Genomic DNA, 9,246 nt, shown 5'->3' on the forward strand with positions numbered 1-9,246 from the left:
AGTCATTGTTGCACTCAAGGTATATAGAATAAGGGAGGGAGGTACAGTCACTTTGGTCGCGGGGGTAGTTGTGGGGTATTTCCATGACAGGCCTGGAGGCCAGGGTGGGAGCGGTCAAGGCAAGTACTACCTTGGGAAACTTAAGTACCTTGGGTCGAAGAGATTAGGCCTTTCATCTTTTCACTCGGTTATCTTGTTTACGTTTGGTGTTCTTTTGAATTCATATAGGTCACTGTACTACACATACAAAATCGTGGATTGATAATGTTTGGCGCTCTAATATATAATAGAAACCTTAAATTAATATGCTTGACAGGACTTAAAAAAAATATTCAATTAGCATTTGACCTGGCATTTATTTACAAAGGCTTATGTATAATTTTACAATAAATTATTTAATAAACTAACATAGATGGACATAGACAACACATAACAGTATCTGGCTTCATAATGGAAATGAAAAATACTTAGTAAAAGTGAAAAAAAACAAAAAAATTTAAAATTTTCATGGCATTATTTATTAATTTATGCATCTTTTTCTTTTTTTGCCTACTTGATAAAATTTGGGCATTCAGAGCTCTCATCCTAAAAAAACATCCGTCATCTGACAAAAAAACAATATTACTTTTAAAAGGCAAGGATAAACAATTTTCAATATGGCGTGCCAAGTCGCACAATACTCCATTGCTTGGTCTCCGTATATTTTCTCCATTGCATGTTTGAAACATTTTTTCCGTTACCTTTAATTTTTCAAATAACTCAGCACTTGGTTCCGTTAATTTATCATGATGTCGCTCTACTGCACTAATCCAGGTACCTTTCACTATTTTAAGTTTACATCCTAAGAACTGATAATCTGGAAATTTAGATGCCACATAACCTCCAACATATTGAAGGCCCTCTTCGTCTGCAACATTCTATAAAATTATTTCTTGAAATTCATTTTCAAAGTTTTCTGAATCATCTTCCGGCATCTTCTCATCTTCAGTAGAGGCAAACACCATTGCAGAAATCATAAGCTCTCAAGATCGGTTTCATTTGAATCATTATTTTCACAACTTTTCTCTTGACTGAACATTCCTTCCGACATATTTGAAGAATCGCACTCCTTCATCGAGTTACAATTTTTTCCAGTTATAGAGTTTATTTTGCCAAGTAAATATGACCTTATTCTGTGTTTGACTTCATCTGGCGTAAGATGATCATAAGTTGCACCCATTTGTCTAAGACAGCCAAGCATGTTTTCCAGTCCATCTTGGTTAAGTCTGGAGGTAATTATGTATGATACATCATATTTACTTTTATACATATGCAACCTTGGCAAGGATTTGCATGACACTAAGTCCCTTTTGGAACTGATAGATCTTATTTTGCAAACTCGTATTGTTTCAGCAGTACACTTCATATTGTCAAGGATTTTCTTCTGTTCCGTCAGTTGCATCCCATAAGTATTTATAGATTTTTTTCTGTCATAAGGTACCCTTGAATTGAACACATCAAACCAGGAGTCGGCAAGCTTTATAAAGTCCTTTGTATTTTCCCAACACATGCTCGTCAAAAGTCCCTGACTTCCATAAAAATCTAAAGCTTTAGATGATGTTTCCGAAAGAAGCTGCACTGCTTTCCTCACATTCATACGTCTGAATTTCATTGCTGGGGCTCGCGATCCAAGAAGTTCCTGCTGCAGGTCTCTTTTATATGCATTTTCTTCAAAATGTTTACTGCATATGCGAAGAGCAGTAGGGTTAAAGTAGTCCTTTCTATTACAACGATGAACCCATTTCCGTCTTGTTTCCTCATCACGAGGGAATCGGAAAAAGGATACCTCCTCTTTTTTTCTGCTATTTGAATAACAACCAAACACGGCACGGTTGTTTGGCATTATTTAAATAATTATTTATATTATATAAGAAATCAAAACTCTGGTTGTATTCGAAGAATGTAAAACCAAATCAATACAGAGATGACTGAAGTGACCTGTGATATACATTTGAATGAAACGGTAGCTGAGTGACTTCTCGCCCTGACCTGGCCTCCAGGTGATGCGGCTCTTGGGAGGATAAGCCGCAACCCCCCACAAATGACTCTACCTGACCATTCTATATATATACCTTGGTTGCACTGGTCATGGAATCACACTCAACGGGTAATCGAAGCCAAAGGCACTGGAGGTAGCTGGAAATTGGACTTAAAAATTTACGTGGAATATCTTGTAAAGGTTTTAAAAAAGGGTCCTTAACCTTTTGATGATTCCAGTCCCCAAATGAATCGCCCAGTATGGTTCCATAACCCCTTTTGCTTCAGTCCACCTAGTCATATATGTTGACAATAGGGTGTTTTATTTAATGTTAATGACCTAAATTTTGTGCTTCCTTCCTTCATCGCCAACATACAAATGAAGGATGAAATTTGCCTTCTGCAAGCATCTGCTCTTAAAAATAGATAGGCTTGGTGTGGCCCTGAGGACCGAGACCAAGGCTTGGTGTGGACCTGAGGACTGAGACCAGCCATTGAATGCTACAACTGAAAGTATAAAAGTGCTTTGACACGAGCTGCTGTGTAGTAAGGAGGCAGAAGAGTTCAGTAGTTTTCCGTGGATCTGTGATTGTTTCAGATTAAGTCAGCAGTACATATGCCGGGACTTCTCTTTGTTTAGTTTTTCCGTATTAAGGATGCTTGATGAAAAGGGTTGTTCAGTATTAAAGAAGTCACAAGCCACGGCTTTTAGATTATTGTCAAGGTTCTTGACCACCTCTTAAACGTTGGACAGTCTAGGTATCCGTAGTGTTCCATTAAGTAATGATTGTAGATTGTTCCTATTATTATTTTCTTTAGTGACGAAACATTACATATGTTGTAATACCATATTTATATTTAGTTTGCACAAAACAGTGGTTTTTAATCTATTACAATAACTTTTTTCAACCATACATTATAAAATATTTTGTCCATAAAAGGGAAATTTTTCTCATTCATAATATCTAGCTACTAATTGTCATAAATACTTTGGAGAGTTGGTTGGTGCAGGGTGAAAGTGTATCTTTCCTTTGGGCATTTGAACTAATACAACGATCAGATTGTAAAGTATTGGGTTAAATAACTAGGCTAGTTTTGAGCAGTAGGACAATTCTCGTAAGAGATATAGCAAGGGCAAGATGCCATTGATAGCTTGGGCAGGGACTCGCTCGTTGAGCATCATTGCAATGGGTATTCATTTTGTTAGACATTCCTGTTGTCCTTGCCCTTATAAGATAATTGATCAGTAGTTTTTTTATGCAGGTCGTGAGTTGGGTTGGCCATACCATCAATTCATTCAACCAAATTGTATCAAAAAGGGGTGTCTTGCCAAATATGCCCTCATAAGGATCTCTTGCCAAATATTATTCCCTCGTTTTTACATTAGTACCATTATTATAGCTATTTGTCATCTTTAATTCATTGCAGTTTGTTTAGTTACTGTTTCTTCTTGCAGGTTCATTAAATCTTGAACTGACGAATAAGCTGAATGTGTAGTAAAGAATTAATAGTTCAATTGTAACACACCACAGCCAATTTACATTTCTAAAATGGGAATTTTCGAATGAATTTTGGATAATTTCTTTCCGGCAAAAGTGGTATGTTTGAAATCTGTTATTTATATATTGGGATGGTCCAAATATCAGAGTTGTGTAATCCTCACTTACAGAGACCCATTTCTTGAATTTCCCGTACTTACTTTGTGCTATTTTAATCCGTAGTATTCCTTTCATTTTTGAGGAATTTAGTGCTCTTTAAACAAAATCTGGGTAGGGCCAAGCATATCTCTGGGTAATATCTGGCAACATCAGATATATAAGCCAGTTTTCGGAGAAACTTTTGGCTTTGATGTTTATACGTAGGTCTCTTCCATTCAAATATTAAGACAGGTGTATGTATACTCAATACATATTTTGGCAAGTTTAATTTCAAGTTTTCACAATCTATAAACATCTGATCATATTCGGTAATTCAGCGCATCATTGAAGTTACCTTGTCATGCCACACTCAGTATATTATGAATTAGTCTTTTGGGTGTTTTAGAACTAAAATTGTTTAAGTATAATTTAATAAACAAAACATTGTTTGAACTTTGGAAAATGAACTGAAAAGAAAAAAAAAAAAACTAGAAACTAAAGAATGTGTAGTCTTCTTCCCAGCTTTCTTTCCACCCATTTCCGTGAGAGGTTTGTAATCAGTTACGTGAACTTGCCGTTAGAAATGTCATCATAATGCATCACCTGGCGAGAGTGCGTGTAGTATCACATCAGTGCATTAATTTACTATATTGAGATTAGTTTTTCTTTCTTTCAGGGACGCAAAATATTGGTTGGTTAATACTTGAGTGCTGATGACGATGATTCAGAATTGTCCAATTACCTGAATTTGGACTGTCGACAGAAGGGTGGTGAATGAATTCAGAATAGTCCTCATGAACTTGGCCTGGACAGTCTTGCCTGCAAACCATGGAAATTCATCTAGGACTGTCGGCTTTAATTATGACCTGGCCACTTACGCACCATCTGCTGTCACAATGTCGAGATTCAATGGTCACTTATCATCAAAAGACTATGAAAGTTTGCAAAGGCCTAGTCTGTTGCTGCTGATGCCAGACCAGAGTCTACTGCGTTACACACACAAGACTCCACTCTGCTTCTGTATATGCCAGATAAAAGTCTGCGGACGAAACATGCCAGAGACCCTGGTATGCTGCTGAAGATTTGTTTTTGTTTGTACGTTGTTTTTACGCTGCATGGAGCTGAAGAGCAAAGTCTTCTGCTTCAAAGAGCGGAGATCCAACAGACTGAAGACCCAAGTCTGCAGCTGCAAACACAGCTGAACACTAAAAACGATCAGGTTCTACCAATCGTCTTGATTGACATTATGTAGACTGGACCTCAGTAATTGCAGGTAAGCCGTGTTTTGTTCGTGAAATTACTTATTAGATTATCACTAAATATTTTATCAGTAATTCAGTACATAACAAATGAGCAGTTTTGCATTTAATGAGAAATTGTTGGCGAAGAATATTAGGTTTTCGGAATGTTAATCGTTTGGCAAGTTATTTAATTCTAGTCTCGGAAATTATTCTCCTAATAATAATTGTTGTTGTTTAGACAATGATGATCTAATGCATGTTGACTGAATAGAGGCACATCTCAATTTATGACTTAGACATTAGTTACCATTTGTAACCGAATTTTATTTTAGTTTCTGATAATTTTTTCCTCCTTTCAGAAACTAAATCTGTTCTGGTGGTTGGCAAATAAACTAAAGTTTCGAGTGGAAAGTCTGTTTACTTCACGAAGTCGCTCAAATCTCTAGCAGAGAGAGAGAGATTTCTGAAGCTATTAGTGCTGTCGATACTCATTATAACCTAGTTCTGTTTCATTGATTATTAACATGAAGAACCAATTAACCCGTTCATTAGGAATGAATGGCTCGAAGAATAGTAGGTGATGGCTTGGGAAATTTAATAACAATAAAAATGTAACAGTTAGAATCTTTGTCATTCCTCCTTATTAATGAGGTTGTGGGCAGTCCTGACTTGAATGTCTTCAATATGTTTGGGGATTGAATAAAGTTTTAAATATGACTACTGCTTCCCCCAGTTTTCTAAGAAATAATTTCACCAGATAGAGAAAATTGCCTCTACTTGAGTTTTATCAACACGTTTTCATTATCTGGAGTCTCTCAAATGTCACAGCAACTAACCAATGTCAAAGGTATAGTATTTTATAGAAAAAAAAAAACACTGAACAGTGTAGTTAAGTACTTAAGGTTTTTAGTGTACCTATCAAATTCAATACAGTAGTGGAACACACTCAAACGCAATGAAATTCAAACTGTAGTGGAACACTAAAAATGCACATTAGTTAATACTGACCAAATAAAACGTGACACACACTCATAACAGTAAATACTCTCAATTGCACTGAAGCTAATGGACAAAAATAAGAACACCTCTATTACCTATAGCACTGAAGTTAATAGACCAAATAAAACGTGGCCTACCCCTCTCTCTCAACTGAAGCTAATATTGACCAAATAGAGACCTCCTACATTTCTCTCTATTGCTCTGAAGTTAATATATTCTCTCTCTCTCTCTCTCTCTCTCTCTCTCTCTCTTCTCTCTCTCTCTCTCTCTCTCTCTCTCTCTCTCTCTCTCTCTCTCTCTCAAAAGTGCTATTACTGTATTGGTTTTGATGGGTACTCTAAAACATGCACAATAGCTGTGACAGTTGTGATGGTTCTCCAGATACATGAAAGCGTGTTGATGAAAACTTTTTGCAGAATAAAAGAAATAGACTTGAGATTCACTTCACTCCCTTGGTATACTGAAGTCATGTCTGGGGCTGCCCACAAACTGGAGTCTAGCTTCATTAACATGAAGGGTGTGTGCGGGTCTTTCCGGTCTCGGTAAATCTTCAGGAATATGTAGGGTGATGAAACCCAGCTGAAAGACGGGCGACACTCCATTTTTTTCAATGATGTGGGCCAATGACAAATCTTGATCTTGCCATTCCCTGGTCGACTTTCCATTTCTGCAACTTGCCTGGAAAATGAACAAATATTAAAATACTGTGACCTGTGAAGATAAGAGAGAGACGGAGAAACTTCCAACACAGCATTTTTTTCCATGAGTGCAGTGCATGAGCAAATAACTTTTTAATCTACAACCACATGGAAATGTGAACCCCATTTTAGTACCTGAATTTTCAAGAAGCTTATTTGAGTTTTGTTTGCTGCTATAAGATGAAATTTCCCATTTTCATAAACACTTTACCAGCTGGAGTCTCGAGTATGGAACAGAAAAGTTTATCTATCCAAATTTACTTTCATGGGATTTACCACAACACTGAATTTTAATCACCACAAATTTCTGGCTGACTCCAATGACTGAGCTCTTAATGAATAAAAACAGCACAATTACGAAAATTCTAATTCTTAAAAGTCTTACCACTGGATAACAGAACATTCCTTAGGTGATTGTTACTCAACTCCTGCAAGCAAAACTATTTTTAAATTGTAAACTATTTATGGAGGCTGCTGGCATGACAGAACTAACTATTCCAAGTGAGGTTAGGAGAGCCTTTGTGAAGCTGCAAACACAGTGTTCCAAGACCATCATGAATAACGAGCAATTACAAGAGTTAAAGCAGCTTAAGAACTAATCAGTTTTGAGCTCACCCATTAAGAGACAGGAGCAGCAAAGCTGGAAAAGAGCATGACAATAATAATATACGAAGGAAAAGGGGGTGCACTACTCTAAAACATTTAAAGGACTATGTGAGCATGCTATGAATATCAGGATATCATCAGGTGTTGGAAGAAAGCTGCAAAACATGAAACTGAATAGCACAAGCCTTTAAAAATACGAGGTAACAACAAGAAAAATACCATGAAATAGGCGACTGCAACATTTAATTTGCTGTTCTTTAGGAAGCATCTAACAAATGCTAAGAAAAGTAATAAGATGGGCATTCAGGAAAATGAGTAACGAGAAAGACTTGTTAATATTGTCTTGATTACCATACCATAACACAAGATCTTGAGGAAAGACAAAGTCTGGTAGAGTTGAAGAACCTAGGTAAATCCTATTTAATGTGTTTTATGATTACTAGGCTACTGATTAAAGACATGAAAAATGCATTTTTACAACTGACCAAAGCCAGGTTCTTAAAGCATAACTTTAAACTTCATACAATCTTGAGCTTAAGTAGCAGATGTTTACCAACTCTAAGTTTTAATCACTCAAGAACCAGTTCAATAACAGTTGGCTAGTGAGTATGAGCCACCAATTTTATTGTAAATAATATAAAGACTGCAAGAACTCCATTTATCTGAAAGTACTTCAATCCCTTCCATTATTAACTGAACTAAATGACTAAGACTGAGATATGAGGTAAAGAGGTAACGCCTAACCTTATTGTAGTAAATTATGCTATACTGTGTAATAAACTATAATACTGGGGAGAGAGAGAGAGAAAGGGTGAGCCCTTGTCAATTAGGACTTGGTGTGCAAGGTCAGGCTGACGTGATGATGTAATTCACTTTCATGGTTATGGAATTCTAAGCCTTGCCAGATAAGAGCTCAGTGCCCCATGTTAGTACAAGGTCAGGTTAGGCTAGTATATATATGCATGTGTTTAGCACTATGATTTACGGTGCTCTAGCCTTTATATGTAGCCCTTCAAGTTATGGAAGATAGGGTTAGGCCTAAAATGCAGGTTGTTATATAGAGCTCTTCAGTCTCCTTAATATACTCAATATGAAAGTCATCATAGTGTTCATGGGAAGGGAAAGGCTTGGGTATTAGTAAAAACTTATCAAAATGCATCCTTGCAGTAAATGGTCTTGTGACATCTTTATCCTTTTAATTAAATGGGTTTTGTGAGTTACAGCCTACTGATTAGAGTTGGACATGAACTATGCATCTCACATATAACATCTGACCAAGGACCATTCAAATGACAGCAGTTTTCAATCTTTTTATTCATTTTCCTAACAAACCAGTTCCATAGTAAGGGGAAACTAAGTTAAAGCAAGTGACTTGCACCATTATAATGGCCATTAATGCAAAAATAGTACAAGATGCTGTTGAAAAATATATGGTTCAGGAATTTGCAAAAAAAACTGAGGGTATTTCTACAGAAGCAATCCGCGGTGGCCTAGACTATGGCAATTGACGTTTTAGTATTTTATTTTACTTACCGAACAAGAATTTAAAGTAATATTTATTCGGACGACTGTAATTAACCCCCAGGGGCCAGTACTAAACACGTCGAAATACCTTGGACTCCCCAATCCCTAGTGGATGTCGTATCCGCGGTTACGTTCTATGCAGTTCATGCGGAACTATTCTTTAGAATTACCCTGCAAGAAACATAACCGCGGATACGACATCCACTAGGGATTGGGGCGTCCAATGTATTTCGCCATGTTTAGTACTGGCCCCTGGGGGTTAATTACAGTCGTCTGAATAAATATTACTTTAAATTCTTGTTCAGTAGGTAAAACTGCATAGAAAAACCGCAACTGCCATAGTCTGGGCCGCCGAAGATAGGTACCCTAGATCTACCAAACTGAGGTAAAATTTTACTTCAAACTATTATCATATCTTGGACTTTTAAAGAGTGCTTTCAATGTTTCTGACATTAACTTTTGTAAGCAAATGACATTAAAAACCACACTTAACCTAACCTAGGGTACATGGCCCTTATCCAAGTG

At 36.8% G+C, this 9,246-nt stretch overlaps 1 long non-coding RNA gene across 1 annotated transcript in view; it reads left to right on the forward strand.

The window, feature by feature from the left end:
- LOC135196374 (uncharacterized) overlaps positions 1-6,138 on the forward strand; it is a 7,189-nt gene extending 1,051 nt beyond the window's left edge. Inside the window, exons 2-3 of the long non-coding RNA XR_010310397.1 lie at positions 4,330-4,926; positions 5,254-6,138. This is a non-coding gene — a long non-coding RNA (uncharacterized LOC135196374). The remainder of the gene's footprint in view (positions 1-4,329; positions 4,927-5,253) is intronic.
- The last annotated feature ends 3,108 nt before the right edge of the window (positions 6,139-9,246 follow it).

This window comes from Macrobrachium nipponense, chromosome 23 (assembly GCF_015104395.2).
Source record: "Macrobrachium nipponense isolate FS-2020 chromosome 23, ASM1510439v2, whole genome shotgun sequence".
In the NCBI taxonomy this organism is placed as follows: Eukaryota; Metazoa; Arthropoda; class Malacostraca; order Decapoda; family Palaemonidae; genus Macrobrachium; species Macrobrachium nipponense.